This window comes from Trichomycterus rosablanca, chromosome 27 (genome assembly GCF_030014385.1).
Source record: "Trichomycterus rosablanca isolate fTriRos1 chromosome 27, fTriRos1.hap1, whole genome shotgun sequence".
Lineage (NCBI taxonomy): Eukaryota > Metazoa > Chordata > Actinopteri > Siluriformes > Trichomycteridae > Trichomycterus > Trichomycterus rosablanca.
This window is the reverse complement of record NC_086014.1, coordinates 14,351,317-14,368,248: the sequence shown is the minus strand read 5'-3', so window position 1 is coordinate 14,368,248 and position 16,932 is coordinate 14,351,317. Positions and strand designations below refer to the sequence as shown.

The 16,932-nt window shown below is 40.7% G+C and overlaps 1 protein-coding gene across 2 annotated transcripts in view; it reads right to left on the bottom strand.

Moving 5' to 3' along the window:
* add3a (adducin 3 (gamma) a) overlaps positions 1-16,932 on the bottom strand; it is a 222,836-nt gene that overhangs the window by 62,952 nt on the left and 142,952 nt on the right. The window contains exon 1 of one of the 2 annotated variants that reach the window (XM_062989804.1): positions 8,119-8,178. The exons of the other annotated variant lie outside the window; for it this stretch is intronic. The gene's annotated coding sequence lies outside the window, so the exon portion shown is untranslated. Of the gene's footprint in view, positions 1-8,118; positions 8,179-16,932 lie in introns of those variants that run through there. 2 annotated transcript variants of the gene reach the window in all.

Genomic DNA, 16,932 nt, shown 5'->3' with positions numbered 1-16,932 from the left:
TACTCCCATACTTAAAAAACCTGGACTTGACTCTAACATTATGAGTAACTTTCGGCCCATTTCCAATCTTCCATTTCTGTCGAAAATACTGGAACGTGTTGTTGCCTCACAGCTCAAAGATCACCTAAATTCCAATAATCTATTTGAATCATTTCAGTCTGGTTTCCGCCCCCAGCACAGCACTGAGTCAGCCCTCCTCAAAGTCACAAATGACCTTCTTCTTTCCTCAGACTCTGGACAAATTAATATTCTCGTCCTCCTTGATCTTACTGCAGCTTTTGACACCATTAATCACTCCATTCTTCTGTCCCGCCTTGAATCCTCTGTCAACATCACTGGTACTGCCCTTTTGTGGTTAAGGTCATATCTCGTAAACAGACAACAGTTTGTTAATATCAACAATTGTAGTTCTGCCATTGCTCCACTGTCCCAAGGCGTTCCCCAAGGCTCAGTGTTAGGTCCCCTTTTGTTTATTCTTTATATGCTCCCCCTTGGTGACATCATACGTCGGCATGGTTTACATTTCCACTGCTATGCTGATGATATTCAGCTTTACATCTCCTCCAAATCCATTAATACTGAACTTCACTCCACTCTGACAAATTGCATCACTGAAATGAAATTGTGGATGAAAGCTAATTTCCTCAAATTAAACTGTGAAAAATCAGATATGATCATCGTAGGTCCTACAACCCTGGCAAAAACCACAAAAAATTTTCAAATTACCATTGATAATGACACTTTGTCTCCGTCTTCTAACATCCGAAATCTTGGTGTAATTTTTGATAGCAACCTCTCTTTTGACCGCCATGTAAATCACATCACCAAAACTGCTTTCTTTCATCTAAAAAACATAGCACGTCTACGTCCATCACTCTCCTTTTCTGCCGCCGAAACCTTGATTCATGCTTTTATTACATCCAGAATTGATTATTGCAATAGCATCCTTTATGGTACATCTAACAAAATCCTAAAAAAACTTCAGTATATCCAGAATTCAGCTGCTCGCCTCCTTACTCATACTCGCTCCCGTGATCATATTACACCTGTTCTACAAAAACTTCATTGGCTTCCCGTTGCTCAACGCATTCAATTCAAAATTCTTCTATTCACTCACAAAGCTCTCCATAATCAGGCCCCATCCTACCTCACCGACCTGCTCCATCAGCACATTCCCTCCCGTAGCCTTCGCTCTTCTGAGGCTAACCTACTGTCCATACCCTCTAGGACCAAGCACCGGACCTGGGGTGACAGGGCCTTTTCCATAGCTGCTCCATCTTTATGGAATGCTCTCCCCAAACACCTACGAGATTGTCCTGACCTGTCCAAATTCAAGTCACTTCTCAAAACTCATCTATTCAATATGGCATTTAACTTGTAACAACACAAAATAAATGCTTTTATTTTTGCTATTCTTTTTAATAGTTTTTATACTTAGATCACGACAGAAATGTGAAGTCCTAGATCCTAAAACTTGTAAAGTTTTCAGTTTCCTGATTGCATGTAAATCTGTCCTGTTTCTGTCTAATTTTAAGAAATTGTTCTATATTTGTTGTTCTCTCTCATAATTTAGCTAATTTTTAATGAACTGTCTTATGCTGCTCTCTTTGTTTTTATCTTAATTATTCTTGATGTTGATGTACTATTTTGATTTTGTACTATGATTTGTATGGTGTATGTACGTATTTGTTTTGATTATTTGTCTTATGTAAAGCGTCTTTGAGTATCTTGAAAAGCGCTATATAAATAAAATGTATTATTATTATTATTATTATTAATAATAATGATAATAATTAATAATAACTGAGGATAATAACATAAATAATATTAATAATAATAATAATAATAATATTAATAATAACTGCTATATAAATACTATTAACTATAATAATAACAAACATAAGAATTAAAATCATAATAATACAGATAATTATAATACTAATAACAATTGTAATAATTATATTAACATTAGTGGTGGTAATAACAGTAATATAATGAATAATAAAAGTTTTTTACACCATTTTGTGATATATATTTTAAGAAAAGAGCACCAGTGACCTGAATGTGTTAGAGTAATTACTCTGTACACGCAGAGCTGTACGTTGGCAGCAGGTTTGAAGTGTTGGGAGCTTTTACACACGTCCTGTTCAGAACTGATGAATGTCAGAACGTTTCAGGTGTGTAACGTACACAAGTTCATTACATCTCAATCAGTATGAGTGATGAAGCGTCAGAAACAGGAAGTGAGAGCAGGGTGGGACCGGGATTCGTTAAATATAGTCTGTTTTTATGTTATTTTTTCATAATCGCACTGATACAGTCCATTTCCTCACAGGAGGGATCCACACACACACACACACACACACACACACACACACACACACACACACACACACACACACACTCACAGGCCCCCCCAGCCAAAAAAAACACTGAACATCTGAGAAGAGACCTGAGTATTATAGTTCACCAATGCTGCCATAAAGTGTGGGATAAACAGCCTAAATCAACATGTGCAAAGTTTAGGGGGATGGGATTGGAACCCTTAGCCTTCAGATTGATCAGCTCAGAGATCTATCCACTAAACCATCACTGCTCCTACAAATAAATGAACCAGAGATGTACTGTGGACGACCAAAGTCTAACACGTCACTTACTGAGCTATCAGGCACATCAGCTTGTTATCAACACACACACACACACACACACACACACACACACACACACACACACACACACACACTTGAACAAATCCATTTCACAACTGTATATTTCTCTTCCCTCAGACTGTATACACACTCATCGTAGTCTAAACACACACACACACACACACACACACACACACTCGGTACTCTTTCTAACAAAGATCACACGCCGGTTTTCTGAAGCCGCTGCCGCTCACGAATTAGCATTGACGTCACAACGAGCGCCGATTTTCCTCCCACAGAGATGAATGTGAGACCAGAGATTTTTCCCAGAAATGCTAGAAAACCAGCGGTTCTCAACCAGAGGGGACCGGGGCCTCTGTGAGCCTGAGGGGGTCACGTTGTAAAACCATCATCAAACCCTGATGATACCCCAAAATATCACTAATCAACACTGATAGTTTTATATAATTTAACATTAATGACACTAACAGAAACTGAGGATACACCTCCATCACTGAGACAGATGAGCACAGAGGCCACGCCCGCTTCCCTGACTCTAACAGGTACAGGTACCGAGTCTTCACCCACAACACTGGGACTGGCATGAGGAAACACAGATAATAAAATAATATGATGTGATACTGAGGTGAGATTTTCTTAATTGTTTGCACATGAGATCTGACGCGGATCACTGACTGAGCTCAGAGAATAAACGACATGTAAACAGAGTAAATTAGGAGAACTGGGGTGAAAGGTCACGAGCAGAAATGTTTGGAAATCATTTTCTGGTTTCTGTGATAAATTCTAATGAATCGTTTTTAAACACCGATCGCGCTCGAGTGTGTCGCTGGTGAAGAAGAAACCAGGCAGAGATCTGAGCTCAGGAAAGCCAAATGATTCCCAGATGGAGCCGCGAGGAAGAAAGAAAGCTGAAATAATAAAAACAAACCCAGCCAAACACACACACACACACACACACACACAAAACCAACACCTACATACACACACATCACATGTGCACACACTTTACACACACACACCAACACGAGCACAAACACTACAGCGGACAACAAAGTAAAAGTTTTCCTTTCACAGCTGTACGAGTGTGTGTGGGAGTGGATCTTTCTAACACACACACACACACACACACACACAAAGGGGAAAGTTTTTATTCCACAGCTGGACGAGTGCGTGGAAGTACACACACACACACACACACACACACACACGTCTCCTAAACACATTCAGATAAAGAAACCCTGCTTTCCTCACGCCTTACACACGACTGATAAAGTGTTTGCAAACCTCTGCTATGAATTGTCCTGGAAATAGGCTTACCGTTTGACTCATTTGTCCCTGCTCTAGTTCTTTTACACTTTCTCATTGACATCATCATAGTGCTGAGCTTCAATATTAATTCAGTACAGAAATACTTTGTAAGTACTATAGATTACTCATTCTGATTCCTTTAGGTTTAATTATAGTTCTTTATAACATTCAATCATAATTCCTCGTTTTAACTTTGGTGGAACATGAAATATGGAGTATGAAGAATTATATTTAGGAAAGCTTAAATATATTATTTACCTTAATAAACAAAAAAAACCCAGTAAACAGTTAACATTTCTCTTCATATATTTCAATTTTCTAGCCCGTCTCATACATCTATATTTACATTTTTGGCATTTAGCAGAAGCTTTTATAGTTCAGGGTTAAGCAACCTGGCAGATGTGGGGCTTGAACCAGCGACCTACCGATCACTAATCCTGCACCCTAACTGCTGAGCTTTTTTCATTTGCATATACTGGGCATTTGTTAAACACTTTTACTTTCCTGTTGAGTGTCTGTTTGTTCTAAAAAAGTGATTCTTAGTGTCCAGTCTGGAATCTTGTTATTATACTGGACCTTCATTGTTAGTTAGTTAGTTTTATTGGCCTCCAGTAATTGAACAAGCAAAAAGAAGAGAAAATAATAATAATAATACAAATAAAGTAAGTATAGAGGGGGAAGTGAATGTACAACGTGCATATATACAAAATACGGTATGCAAAAAATAAAGAATATACATTAATAACAATAGAAGCAGTAGTGTATCTATTCTTATAAACAATATATACAGATATATACGTGTAAATGTAGAAATAAAGATACTGTTACAGTTATAAATATATACAATATATCAGTAATAGGTATATTTATAGACACGATGACCAATACAACACATTATACTGAACCTGCAACCACTGTTGGGCCCTTGAGTAAGGCCCTTAACCGTCTGCTGCAGGGGTACCGTACACAGACAAACTATTTTATTTGACAAATAAAGGCATTAATGTTCTTCTTTATTCTCCTCTTCATACTAAAACTCTCACCTGACCAGATTTATGACTTTATTTATATCTTTGCTTATATTTGTAATTACAATGTACTTACACATCTATAAGCTGTCCTTTGTATACTGTGCACATTACCCAGCATGCTTTGCTTTGTTTTGTTTATTATTTTAAGCCTTTATTTCCGTCTACTATTAAACTAACTCACAATAAAAACTGGCTTTTAAACTAACCGACCAATGAGGATTAAGCACCGCCCAGTGACGTCCATCACAGGCTGTGTAGGTACAACCAGAGCCGTAGATAGAGAGAGTTGCGACACTCCTTGATCTCGCCGCTACGCGGTCACGTGGTTCATGTAACCCTCAATAGTTCCAAACAAACCCGGCGCTGTCATGTTCTCAAATGGGACAGGCAGCAGTAAATGAAATATTAAACGGCAAATAATAAACATTTGTACAATTTCTGGGTATTTTCAACTGCGTTTACATTTACTGCATCTTACTGCAACCATAAAGTGGAAGATTGATGTTTATAATGATTTGTTAATAGGTCGTTCTTGTTAACACACAGTACATTATATTAGCATACATTACATAATGCGATATCATTAAGTAGTAGAGACAATATACAGTATAGACATTAAAGTTTTTTATGTTTTGTTTTTTGCATAAACTAATCTCCCTTCACTTTCCTGAGGATTCATAATAATAATCATTTTGGCTAAACACTAAGTCATGTGCTGGATTCATAAGGTTTACCTGCACTGAATGAACAGATTGATAAACACATTACCGTACCAAAAACATTATAGTGCAGGTACATGAAAAAGCATTCATTCATCTCTTATTTCATGAGTGATTAATAATTGATTCCTACATGTAATACATTAATGAATTCATTATGAATATATGCACTAGTTCATTTTGTCTAATGTAAGTGGTGGACAAGGTACACAAACCATGTAGTTGAGTTAAAGTAGAGATATCCAAGGTAACATATTACTCCAGTAAAAGTAGTAGTAAAAGTAAAAATACTCTTTACCTCCACTAAAGTACTAAACTAAATTTACCTTCAAATGTACTTAAGTATGAAAGTAAAAGTATAATGATTTATTGTGGTTCTAATGTTTTATGATCATTTCTGTAACAAGACTCTTGATTAATCAACTCATTTTAGGTGAAAAGACTCGTGTGTCATTAATTAAGCTTAACTGACTAAGCTAAATTGGGTTATACCTATTAATTAAGATAAACATGTAACATTTAGTGCTGAGCAAATGCTAAACAATAACAGTATTAAGTATATTAATGACATTAAATTCATAATTTTTTTAAAACAAAGCAACAAACAGCTAAAAATGTTTGATAAGTAGTGGAAATGAATGGGGCTCTATGGGATGTTTGGAACTATACAGAGCTCCACAACCCGGAAGCTGCGCAGAAAATATGTCCCGCCCCCTTTCCAACGGTTCCCTATGGGAGTGTCGCCACTCTGTTCTCTCTACCGCTCTGGGTACAACCAGAGCCGTAGATAGAGAGAGTTGCGACACTCCTTGATCTCGCCGCTACGCGGTCACGTGGTTCATGTAACCCTCAATAGTTCCAAACAAACCCGGCGCTGTCATGTTCTCATATGGGACAGGCAGCAGTGAGTGAAATATTAAACGCTAAATAATAAACATTTGTACAATTTCTGGGTATTTTCAACTGCGTTTACATTTACTGCATCTGCTTTAATATCAATTTGGTATATGAAGTGGAAGACTGATGTTTATAATGACTTAATAGGTCGTTCTTGTTAACACACAGTACATTATATTAGCATACATTACATAATGCGATATCATTAAGTAGTAGAGACAATATACAGTACAGAGATTAGACAGTTTTTTATGTTTTGTTTTTTACATAAACTAATCTCCCTTCACTTTCCTGAGGATTCATAATAATAATCATTTTGGTTAAACACTAAGCCATGTGGCTGGATTCATAAGGTTTACCTGCACTGAATGAACAGATTCATAAACACACTACCGTACCAATACCTTTAACATTATAGTGCAGGTACATGAAATAGCATTAATTCATGTCTTATTTCATGAGTAAGTAATAATTTATTCCTACATGTAATACATGAATTAATTCATAATTAATATGCACTAGTTCATTTTGTCTAATGTAAGTGGTGGACAAGGTACACAAACCATGTAGTTGAGTTAAAGTAGAGATATCCAAGGTGAAATATTACTCCAGTAAAAGTAGTAATAAAAGTAAAAATACTCTTTACCTCCACTAAAGTACTAAACTAAATGTACCTTCAAATGTACTTAAGAATGAAAGTAAAAGTATAATGATTTATTATGGCTCTGATGTTTTATTATCATTTCTGTAACAAGACTCTTGATTAATCAACTTTTAATTAATCCATTTTAGGTGAAAAGACTCTAGTGTCAATAATTTAGCTTAACTGACTAAGCTAAATTCAGTTATACCTATTAATTAAGATAAACATGTAACATTTAGTGCTGAGCAAATGCTAAACAATAACAGTATTAAGTATATTAATGACATCAAATTCATTATTTTTTTAAAACAAAGCAACAAACAGCTAAAAATGTTTGATAAGTAGTGGAAATGAATGGGGCTCTATGGGTTGTTTGGAACTATACAGAGCTCCACAACCCGGAAGCTGCACAGAAAATATGTCCCGCCCCCTTTCCAACGGTTCCCTATGGGAGTGTCGCCACTCTGTTCTCTCTACCGCTCTGGGTACAACACAAACAGGTCAAATCAGCCAATCTGGCAACCCAGGAACTTGCGTATCAACACGGGCGCAACACGTTACAAAGTAACAACCGGAAACACAATCTGGCAACAATGTATCAATCACTTCAATCAATCAAAAACACCGACGGGCAGAGATTCGAACCCAGGCTGCTGATCAGCCGAGAAACGGCGCCACTACACTTCACTCTGAGACCCGGACTCCACTCTGTGGGTTCGAGTGCATTAGTTAAGCTGTTACCATGGCGACCCGCGTATCTCCAGCGTGATTTGGGACGCAGCCCGAGGTTCCGCTTTAGAACGTTTGATCACGCGCCGCCGCATAAAGATCAAAGCGAGAGTCCGAGTTACCTGGACCGGGTGCACGCGCCGCTCTCCGCTCGCGAGTCCGAATATCCAGCGCGCGCGCGCTCGCTCGCTCACACCACCGCGAGGCGCAAATGTCGGTGAGATCTCGCGGGATTTCACGCGGCCGTACCGCGCAGCGATATTTCAAGTAAATGCTTCATCCTGGTCGGGGTCTTGGTGGGTCCAGTGCCACACACACACACACAAAACACTGAGCACAAGACCTGAATACACCCCGCCCTGAAATGCACCCACTCACACACACGGAGCTGATAATGCACATTACAAAAGTAAGAAGAACATACTAAACTTCTCACAGGGAGTGCCAGGGGGCGTGGATCGAACCCAGATCTTCAGGTTCTACTCTACCTGCTGCACCACGCAGATGCAGTAACATGTTAGGAATGATACAGCGGTGGCATGGTGCAAGTAAGTGGCACCGCACCCTCTGTGAGCCTTTCCAAAATAAACTTAAAAATGCCCCACAGCACCAGGGTCACGTGACCTGGGTTTAAAGCCCACAAAAGTTTGGCATGTTCTTCATTGTGTCGTGTAGGTTTCCTCTGAGTGGAGCAAAACATGATTAAGCTGCTCTGTGTGAGAGTGTAAGTACAATGTTTATAAAAGGTTATGTGCAAATTTCCACCAGCTTGCTACTGAACAGAAAGTCTATTTATTGTGTGTTATTGTTATTGTCATTGTAAATTCTGTAAATTTTTAAATTTTGATTTTTGTAAATTCTAGTTTTTCTTTCTTTAAATATTGTTTATAAACACTTGAGAGTATGGCACCTTAATTTCGTTATATCTGGTATAATGACAATAAAGATATTTTGATTCTGATTCTGAAATACTCGGAGGTGTACAGTATTTGGAACAGTATTTGGTGAATTTAATTTATAATCATTTGTAAATTATTCATTTATTTTCAGTCCAGCAGTTTAAGAACAGCGCCTGACTGCAGGGATTGTGGGGGGTTTCCCGTCGTCTACACCCCTTTTTTAACCATTCATCAAATCCTAAACAATCTCTGTGCTTAAAGGGCTGAGCAGGAAACAGTTACTACACATTTCAATATTGAATCAATTACTTTCGCCTCAATGGTCGACGTTATTTTTCACAGTACTGTGGCGCCACCTGCTGGCAAAATAATGTATAACTGTGTCTGAAAAACACGTAATATACAGTATTTACCTGCATTTGTTCTATTTAAGGGTGAAATAATTCACAAAAAATACACGAATTAATTCAGAAAATCTACCACTTAATATAAAAGATATTTATATAAGTTTATATAAGTATATGACTTTTATAATATTAAATATAAAATAAACAAACACAAAATGCATTAAACCCTTATGTAAAGTAGTGCAAAGTTTGTGACAAAAAAGCCAGAATTAATAAATCTTTATCCAAAACATTTATTATCTCCCGGATTTAAGAGTTAACAATAATAGTTATAATAAAATAATAATAAAAATAATAAATGTTATACTTAATTATCTTGATGAATCAATTATTTGCAATAAGTTATTATTATTATATTAATACTAGTATTTTATAATCTAATTTTATAACACAGTATATTGTACTTTTTATAATGATACATGTTATATCAATATTAAAAGTATAATTCAATTATTTAATTTGTAAATAAAATTAAAAATATTTACATTTTTATTGTTTTAATTCAGAAAACAGTAAGTTGTAAAATGTCTCCATCTGGTGGTGTGTTATAAGAATTACACTTTATTACAAATCAACATTCCACTAAAGCTTTAGTAACGTTTACTACAGTAAATTCAGTTGTACTTCATTCTCTTCAAATCTTTTCATTTTTTATAAAAATGTCCCAACTTTTTTGGACAACGAGTTTGCAGAACAATGTTGTAATTATTTGGGAAGATTTTAACAGGCAGCAGTTATGGTAACTGAGCTTAACGTTCCCAGGGACAAAATGATTATAGAAAATCTTAATAAAAAAGATCTACAGAGCCACAACAAACACCTAAAACACAGAAGAGCCTTGAAAACATTCAGCTCAGGATTATTAAGAGATTTAGATTAAAACATTGCTGATTAATAGCCGTTAGAATCAAGAAAAATCTGGCAACCCAGTTAAAAGCCAGACAGGCATTAGAAACACTACTGTGGTGTTTACCTAGCTGATATCTTTCTGTACTGTAATAAAAGGGCTCGTTAATAATCTACGAGTAATCAGAGACGCTTCCATAAAATCTGAGCTTCTTATTACGGAGTCGTTTTTACAGACTCGAGAGCATTCCTGAGATGTCAGGGGTGGAACTGGACACCAGTAAAGACCTGAAAGATTTGCTTTTAGGTTCTGCGAGCTGTTAAACGTCCTGATGTATCAAAGTGACCCGCCGTGGTTTAACAGCCGGAGAAAGAGAGCTATGGTCACGGCATGCTAGGTCCCCCTAGGTATGTGTGTGTGTATGCCCTGTGCGGGCAGTTGTAGCCTAGTGGTTAATGTACTGGACTAGTAATCATAAGGTCGCTGGTTCAAGCACCAACCTTGGGAGGTTGCCACTGTTGGGCCCTTGAGCAAGGCCCTTAGCCCTCAATTGCTTAGACAATATACTGTCACAGTACTGTAAGTTGCTTTAGATAAAGGCGTCTGCTAAATGCTGAGAATGTAAATGATGGACTGGCAACCTGTATGGGGTGTTTCCTGCATTTCGTCCGGTGAATTGTACCCACTGCAACCCTGACCAGGATAAAGCTGTGGTAAATGAGACAGTGAATGAATAAATAAATGAATGAGAGAATGAAAGGTGTCAGATTGATAATCAGACCCGCACTATATTTAATAAATAATTAAATATATAAGTTCACGTCGGATCACGGCAGTTCGCCTGTTTTACTCATGCAGTGTTCTGGCTCGGCGCGGTGCGACTCTACTCGGCTCGGTTCGGCTCGGTGCGTCTCGGTTCGGTTCGGCTCGGTTCGGCTCGGCGGTGTTTCCGACACTCATACATTTCAGCAAATAAAACATTGATGCTGCTTCTAAAGCCTCCATTCTTCTTACTCGCCCTGATCCAGACATTAGCACTTCGCTGGTAATTTGTTCCAGACAAGATTTATGGCATTGTAAATATTTAAAATCAAATTTGGCAAAAAGACAGAGATGGATGCTTCACCCCCCAGGGATGAGAGAGAGGAATCGGTCCGGCTCTGTTTCTCCCTCGGTCCCTAGATGGCAGCATCGCATCGGTGCTCTAGTTCCTATGGTCACTCTGTTATTATTATTATTTATTATTATTTATTAATTTTTTCGGATTTTAACATCATGTTTTACTCACCTTGGTTACATTCTTGACAGGACAGGAAACCCACACGGACACGAGGAGAACATGCAAACCCCACACAGAAAGGACCTGGACCGCTCTACCTGGGAATCAAACCCAGGACCTTCTTGCTGTGAGGCGACAGTGCTACCCATCATCATGACCAGATCAGCAAGCTTATGGTCACTGTGATTCCTGTTAAGGCTGCAACACAATCGCACGCTCAAGTCTCCAGGCTTGAGTACAAGTCACTTAGGGCAGTTGTAGCTTAGGACGAGTAATCAGAAGGTTGCCGGTTCAAGCACCGCCATTGCCAGGTTCGCACTCTCAACCCTCAATTGCTTATATTGTAAGCCGCTTTGGATAAAAGTTCGGTGGGTAGCATCAAAGGTCCTGGGTTCAATTCCTAGCTGTTCTTTCCGTGTGGAGTTTGCATGTTCTCCCCGTGGCTGTGTGGGTTTCCTCCCACAGTACAAACACATGCAAGTGAGGTGAAATGCCGCAAATGTGAATATGAATGTTAATCAGTTCAGCCAAGGCATGTACAGGCAAACGTCCTCTGATAATAACCCTAATCAGAGCTCAGGATCGAACCCAGCAGCGTGGAGTTGAAATGCACCAGCACTGATCCATATGGCAAATAATTTCTGTACAAAATAAAGTGCAGCTAAACTTTGTATAATCGCCCTAAACGTCTCCAGAGCAGCGGGACCGAGCGCTTGACGTACGGCTACCGGCGGCCGTCCCCATCTATCTCGGGGTGGTAGCGGCTGGAGGAGCGGGGCCGTGTCCCCTGGCCTGGCTGTGACGAACGACTTGTGTTCCGGGGGTAGATAACGGCGGATATGAGTAATGCGTGTGAACTACATCATCATCATCGAGAGTCCGGCCTGCGAGTGTGAAAAACTCAACCCTGTTATTAATCACCACACTTCCCAGCGTGTGCTGTTAAATAGGTGAGTGGGTGAGAGTTACTTTATGTGTGGGGGGTATTTTTTTTAGCTGTGCTGTCTTTTAATTAAAGTGGGGGGATGTGTTCGGAGGTGAAGGATGCACTCCTCTGTGGCGAGTTCCTACTTTAAATTTTTAATGCGCGCCAACAGGTTTGTTTGCTTTTTGTGTGCGAGTGCGGCGCGATGCTGATGCATCGGGTGTGTTAGGGTTTGACGAAATGTGATGAGGAGCAGAAAACGTTCCTCTCCCGCAGAAAACTCCCTCCATTATGTGAAAACAAACAGTTCTTAAAAAGCTAAACTGGATCGGCATGAACGTCGAGATCTGAAACATTAGAGCTGAAAAAATGACCATAAAATAAAAGGTATGTAGGCACCACATCACCACATCTAACTGGATCACATGGCTAATTAAAACCATCGATCCGTCCTGGTCTTGGTCTTGGTATAACAGAGCCACCAGACAAGCCCCAAATGGACACTGGAAGAAAAGGTCAAACATCTCACTAACAGCGACCGAGATGAGGAACAAACCCAGGTCTTCGAGGTCCCACTTGCTTGAGCAGCACCCACACTACCAACTGACCATGCCATTCCTAACCATCTAATTTCATAGATAGCATAGATGCTTTCAGCCAGCCGGGTGCCTACACGGATATGATCGTCTGCGCCTGAGAGAGGGCGGGGCGAAGGGATGTATGTTCCAAAAGTATGTGGACACCCTACTAACCATTAAATTGAGTGGTTTCTGCCACATCTATGAACAGAGCTCTGGTGAGCTCTTCTGTGCCTGATTGAGTGGGCCCAAATTCCCACAGACACACTCCGGGATGGGACGTCCAACGAGCTGACGGTCAGGTTGTCCACATAGTGTGTCATCTAGTATATAATTTGTCATTATTGACCCCGTGATGACCTCAGTAGCTTGCTTGTACGTTCATGCAGGCGAGAGGCGACTGAAACGCTCTCCGCTGCCATACTGGCCAAAATGGGCTCCCATTAAAACCATTACACGAGCATTTCCTCCCTTATTTGCATAAGTAAAGAATAAGTGGCTTCCATCGACAAACAGTAAGCGCATATAAATCCACCGCCGGCCCTCAATCTGCTCGATATACAGACTTAAAAAACACACATATCCGTATGCGCCAAGCCAGCGAGAAGGTCGGCGTGAGGTCAGGAGTCGTGTCTGGCGCTCATTTCCTGCGTCCGTGTCACAAAGCGTCCTAATAAAGTGTTCTCGGCTCGGAGACAAGGTCATCGGCGGGATGGTGTGTGCTCTCCTGCCCTGATCTTATCTGACGGAGGATGAATGAGGCTGCGCCACACACACCGCCGTGTGTGTGTGTGTGGGTATTCGATTGTTTGTGTTTGACCAGGAGTTCATCAGGGTCTAAGTGGAAGAAGTTCACCACCATTAAGACATCAAGGATTCGGTTTCATGCATCGAACCGTCGTCGGTTAATCCTCACCGATCACGCAACACCTCTTTACGGCGTGACGCGGGTACGAATGGTTCACCCGTCCATCTTCGTTTGGCGTCTGAGGGGCACGTCAGGGTCACGGTGGCTTTAAAGTCGCAGACAGTGAACGATTTGTTGCGTAAACGATGTGACCAAAAGTATTTGGACACCTGACCATGAGCTTGTGATCTTTTCAGCTTAGATATCTGAAAACCCCCCCCCACCGTTCTCTCGCTCTGTAAGGTTTCTGGTTTAACGTCGACTAGAGGAACGGATATAAAGAAAGAAGTGAGGTGAAAGTACAGAGAGAAGAGCTTCTTTTAAAGCGAGTCGAGCAGCAGGCGGCTCTCGGTTGGTCGCATCTCTCCCGTTATCTTAATAAGTAATGAGGCTGCCACGAGCTGACAATGAGGTATTTTGAAAATAGTTGTAATGTATAGCTGCTGAAGGGGCGGCCAGGCAGTGATGTATCGCACAAACAGGCTGGGAAACAAGTGAAATATTAATGGGCCGTTTCCTTCCCGGTTAATGTGAGACTCACCTGATTGCTGTGGGGGACGGGCGGGATGGGGAGGTGTGTGTGTGTGTGTGTGTGTGTGTGGGCTGAGGTGTTATGGCAAGTAATAAAGCAGAAATAGTTTGTTACGATGCTCAAGTTCATTTCTGGTACACCAGCTTCTTTTAGAGAATCTTAAGTGGGCATCCGTGGCATTTTGTTATTCTGGTGTATTAATATGAGATGCCACAGGGGTCAAACACTTTTTGGGAAGATTAGAAGACACACAAAAGAGTAGGGACTGTTTAGAAATCGGGCAAAGGTTAGTAAACGTCCTGTGAGTGGTAGAGATGGAGATGTTGTCTCCTTATCTACAAGTAAACACAATTTCTGTGGCTGGAAACAATCCGGAATGTAACTGCATGCACCTCCAACCACGACTCTACTGGAACTAAGATTTATGGTCAAATGAGACAACAGTAAAGCATTCAGGGCTAGTTTGGCATACAACGAATGGAGGTTATACCAAAAGCAGACCACTTGGGTGCCCAGGTGGCACAGCAGGACATTACACCAGCGCACTGAAGCTGGGGTCTGGATCTCAGCTCTGCTACCGGTTGGATGGGCGCCGATCGGCAGTGCGGACAAAACAGGCCGCTAGTCTGCTGGGCGGGAAAAGACCTGACTTTAAAAAGTGGGTGGGGTCTTCGAGGCTGTGTAAGGACCCTGTACAGATGCGGAGGAACGTGGAGATCAGCGTGTTACTCTCCTTGCGCTGAACTGGCCTCATGTGCGAATCCACCAAAGTACGGGTGAATAAGAAAAGGTCAGCGGAGCTACACATGCACACATTGGAAAGAGCATAGGAGTAGCTGGCTATGACTAAGTATAAATAGTTAAAATACTTACAGCTTGATGCTCATAGCTATAGTGAAGGATCTGTGATGTTTCAAAGGCCATGAGAACTTAGATAGATAAATGCAGAGGTTAGTAGTGATTTTGTGTGTAACTAGGTCCCCCTTCCCGAATATTAGGTACTTTATACAGCACTGTGTGGGTGGCTGGCTGTGTGAAACTCTACCTTTCGTGCGCCTGCTATATTTACGGTGTTCCACCATGCTCCATATAATCCACGGCATGAAACCATAAACCCGGGTTACCAGCAATTAGCACGAGCGCTCCTGAGCTCTGTGTTCGTTACTACTCATTAGTAAATAAATTCTGTGTAACGCAGCAGGTTCGTAAAACAAAAAGCAAAACACGGCGTACTGGATATGACCCGAGAGCCACACGGTGCACGTTCGGGTCCATAAGTGGTTCCTATCGTGACCTGGTGTCAATTATGACACGAGTGCGGCGAAACTGCGTGATCCAGGCGGCGCATATTGAAACAGCATGCTCGTTCTACCCGGTGGTCGAGGACGGCTCTGGTTTCACAGACGTGTCTGGAAACTGGGTGGCCACGCTACAAGCTGAGGAGCGGCCAGGGACACGGCGGGAGGCTTTAACACCGTCTATTGAAGACCACGCAATAAGCAAAACCGCTGCAGGGATCTACTTTTTTGTTTTGCTTGATGCAGCCAATGCAAAATGCAATCTGAAGGCAATATCAAGATAACTTTAACACGTACTGTACAGAAGCAGTGTGAGCATGCTCACAGACCCCCAAAAGACCCTAAAAAAGAGGTACAGAAGCCATACAGCCTAAAAATCGTGCACAATAATCGCAACCCATTGCACACTCACATTAGAGCCAATTAGGAGCAGCCAGCACACCTTCTGCATGTCTTTTAGAGCTGAGAGAAAACAGGAGGACCTGTAGGAAAGCCTTGCGGACTAAAGAAGATCACGCTAACCTAGAACCCAGGTCCATAGGGATCCATGTTGCTTTGCTGCACCCACTGTGTAATAAAGCTGTGACCACCTACTTATAAAATATTGAACATCTATAAAACATACGTGGATAGAAAGAGTAGTTTACATTTAGCATTACTTGGATATTTATTAGTTTATTTATTCATTCATTGTCTGTTATTCCACTGCTTCATCCTGGTCAGGGTCACAGTGGGTCTGATTTATTGGGCAAAAGGCAGGAAACCCCACAGAAAGGCAGAAATGGCAATTTTTAGTATCTCCAGTTGACCTGACTGCATGGCTTTGGACTCGTAAGAGGAAACCCACAAAGACACAAGGAGAACATGCAAACTCCACACAGAAAGGACCGTGGAATCGAACCCAGACCCTTCTTGCTGTGAGACGACAGTGCTACCCACTGAGTTGTTGCAACAGATTATATACAGTAAGTACAGAATAAAGTCTAGTATTTAAAGCTCTGCGTTTTGCGGTTTAGCTGCAGCGCCAGTCCCAACCACAGGGTGGCAGCAGTGCAACAAGAATAAATGCCATGTGTAATCGCTTTAATCACACAGACATATTCGAATTATATTTCAGTTCGGCAAAACATGGCAAAAGTAAAAGAAATATAATAACTTATGTCAATATTTTACCTCCAGTACGCTCTAACTGCTCCAAATTTACCAGGTTACACAATTACTGCACAAATTCCATATTCTGTTTACAGCGGAGTCACAAAGGTCA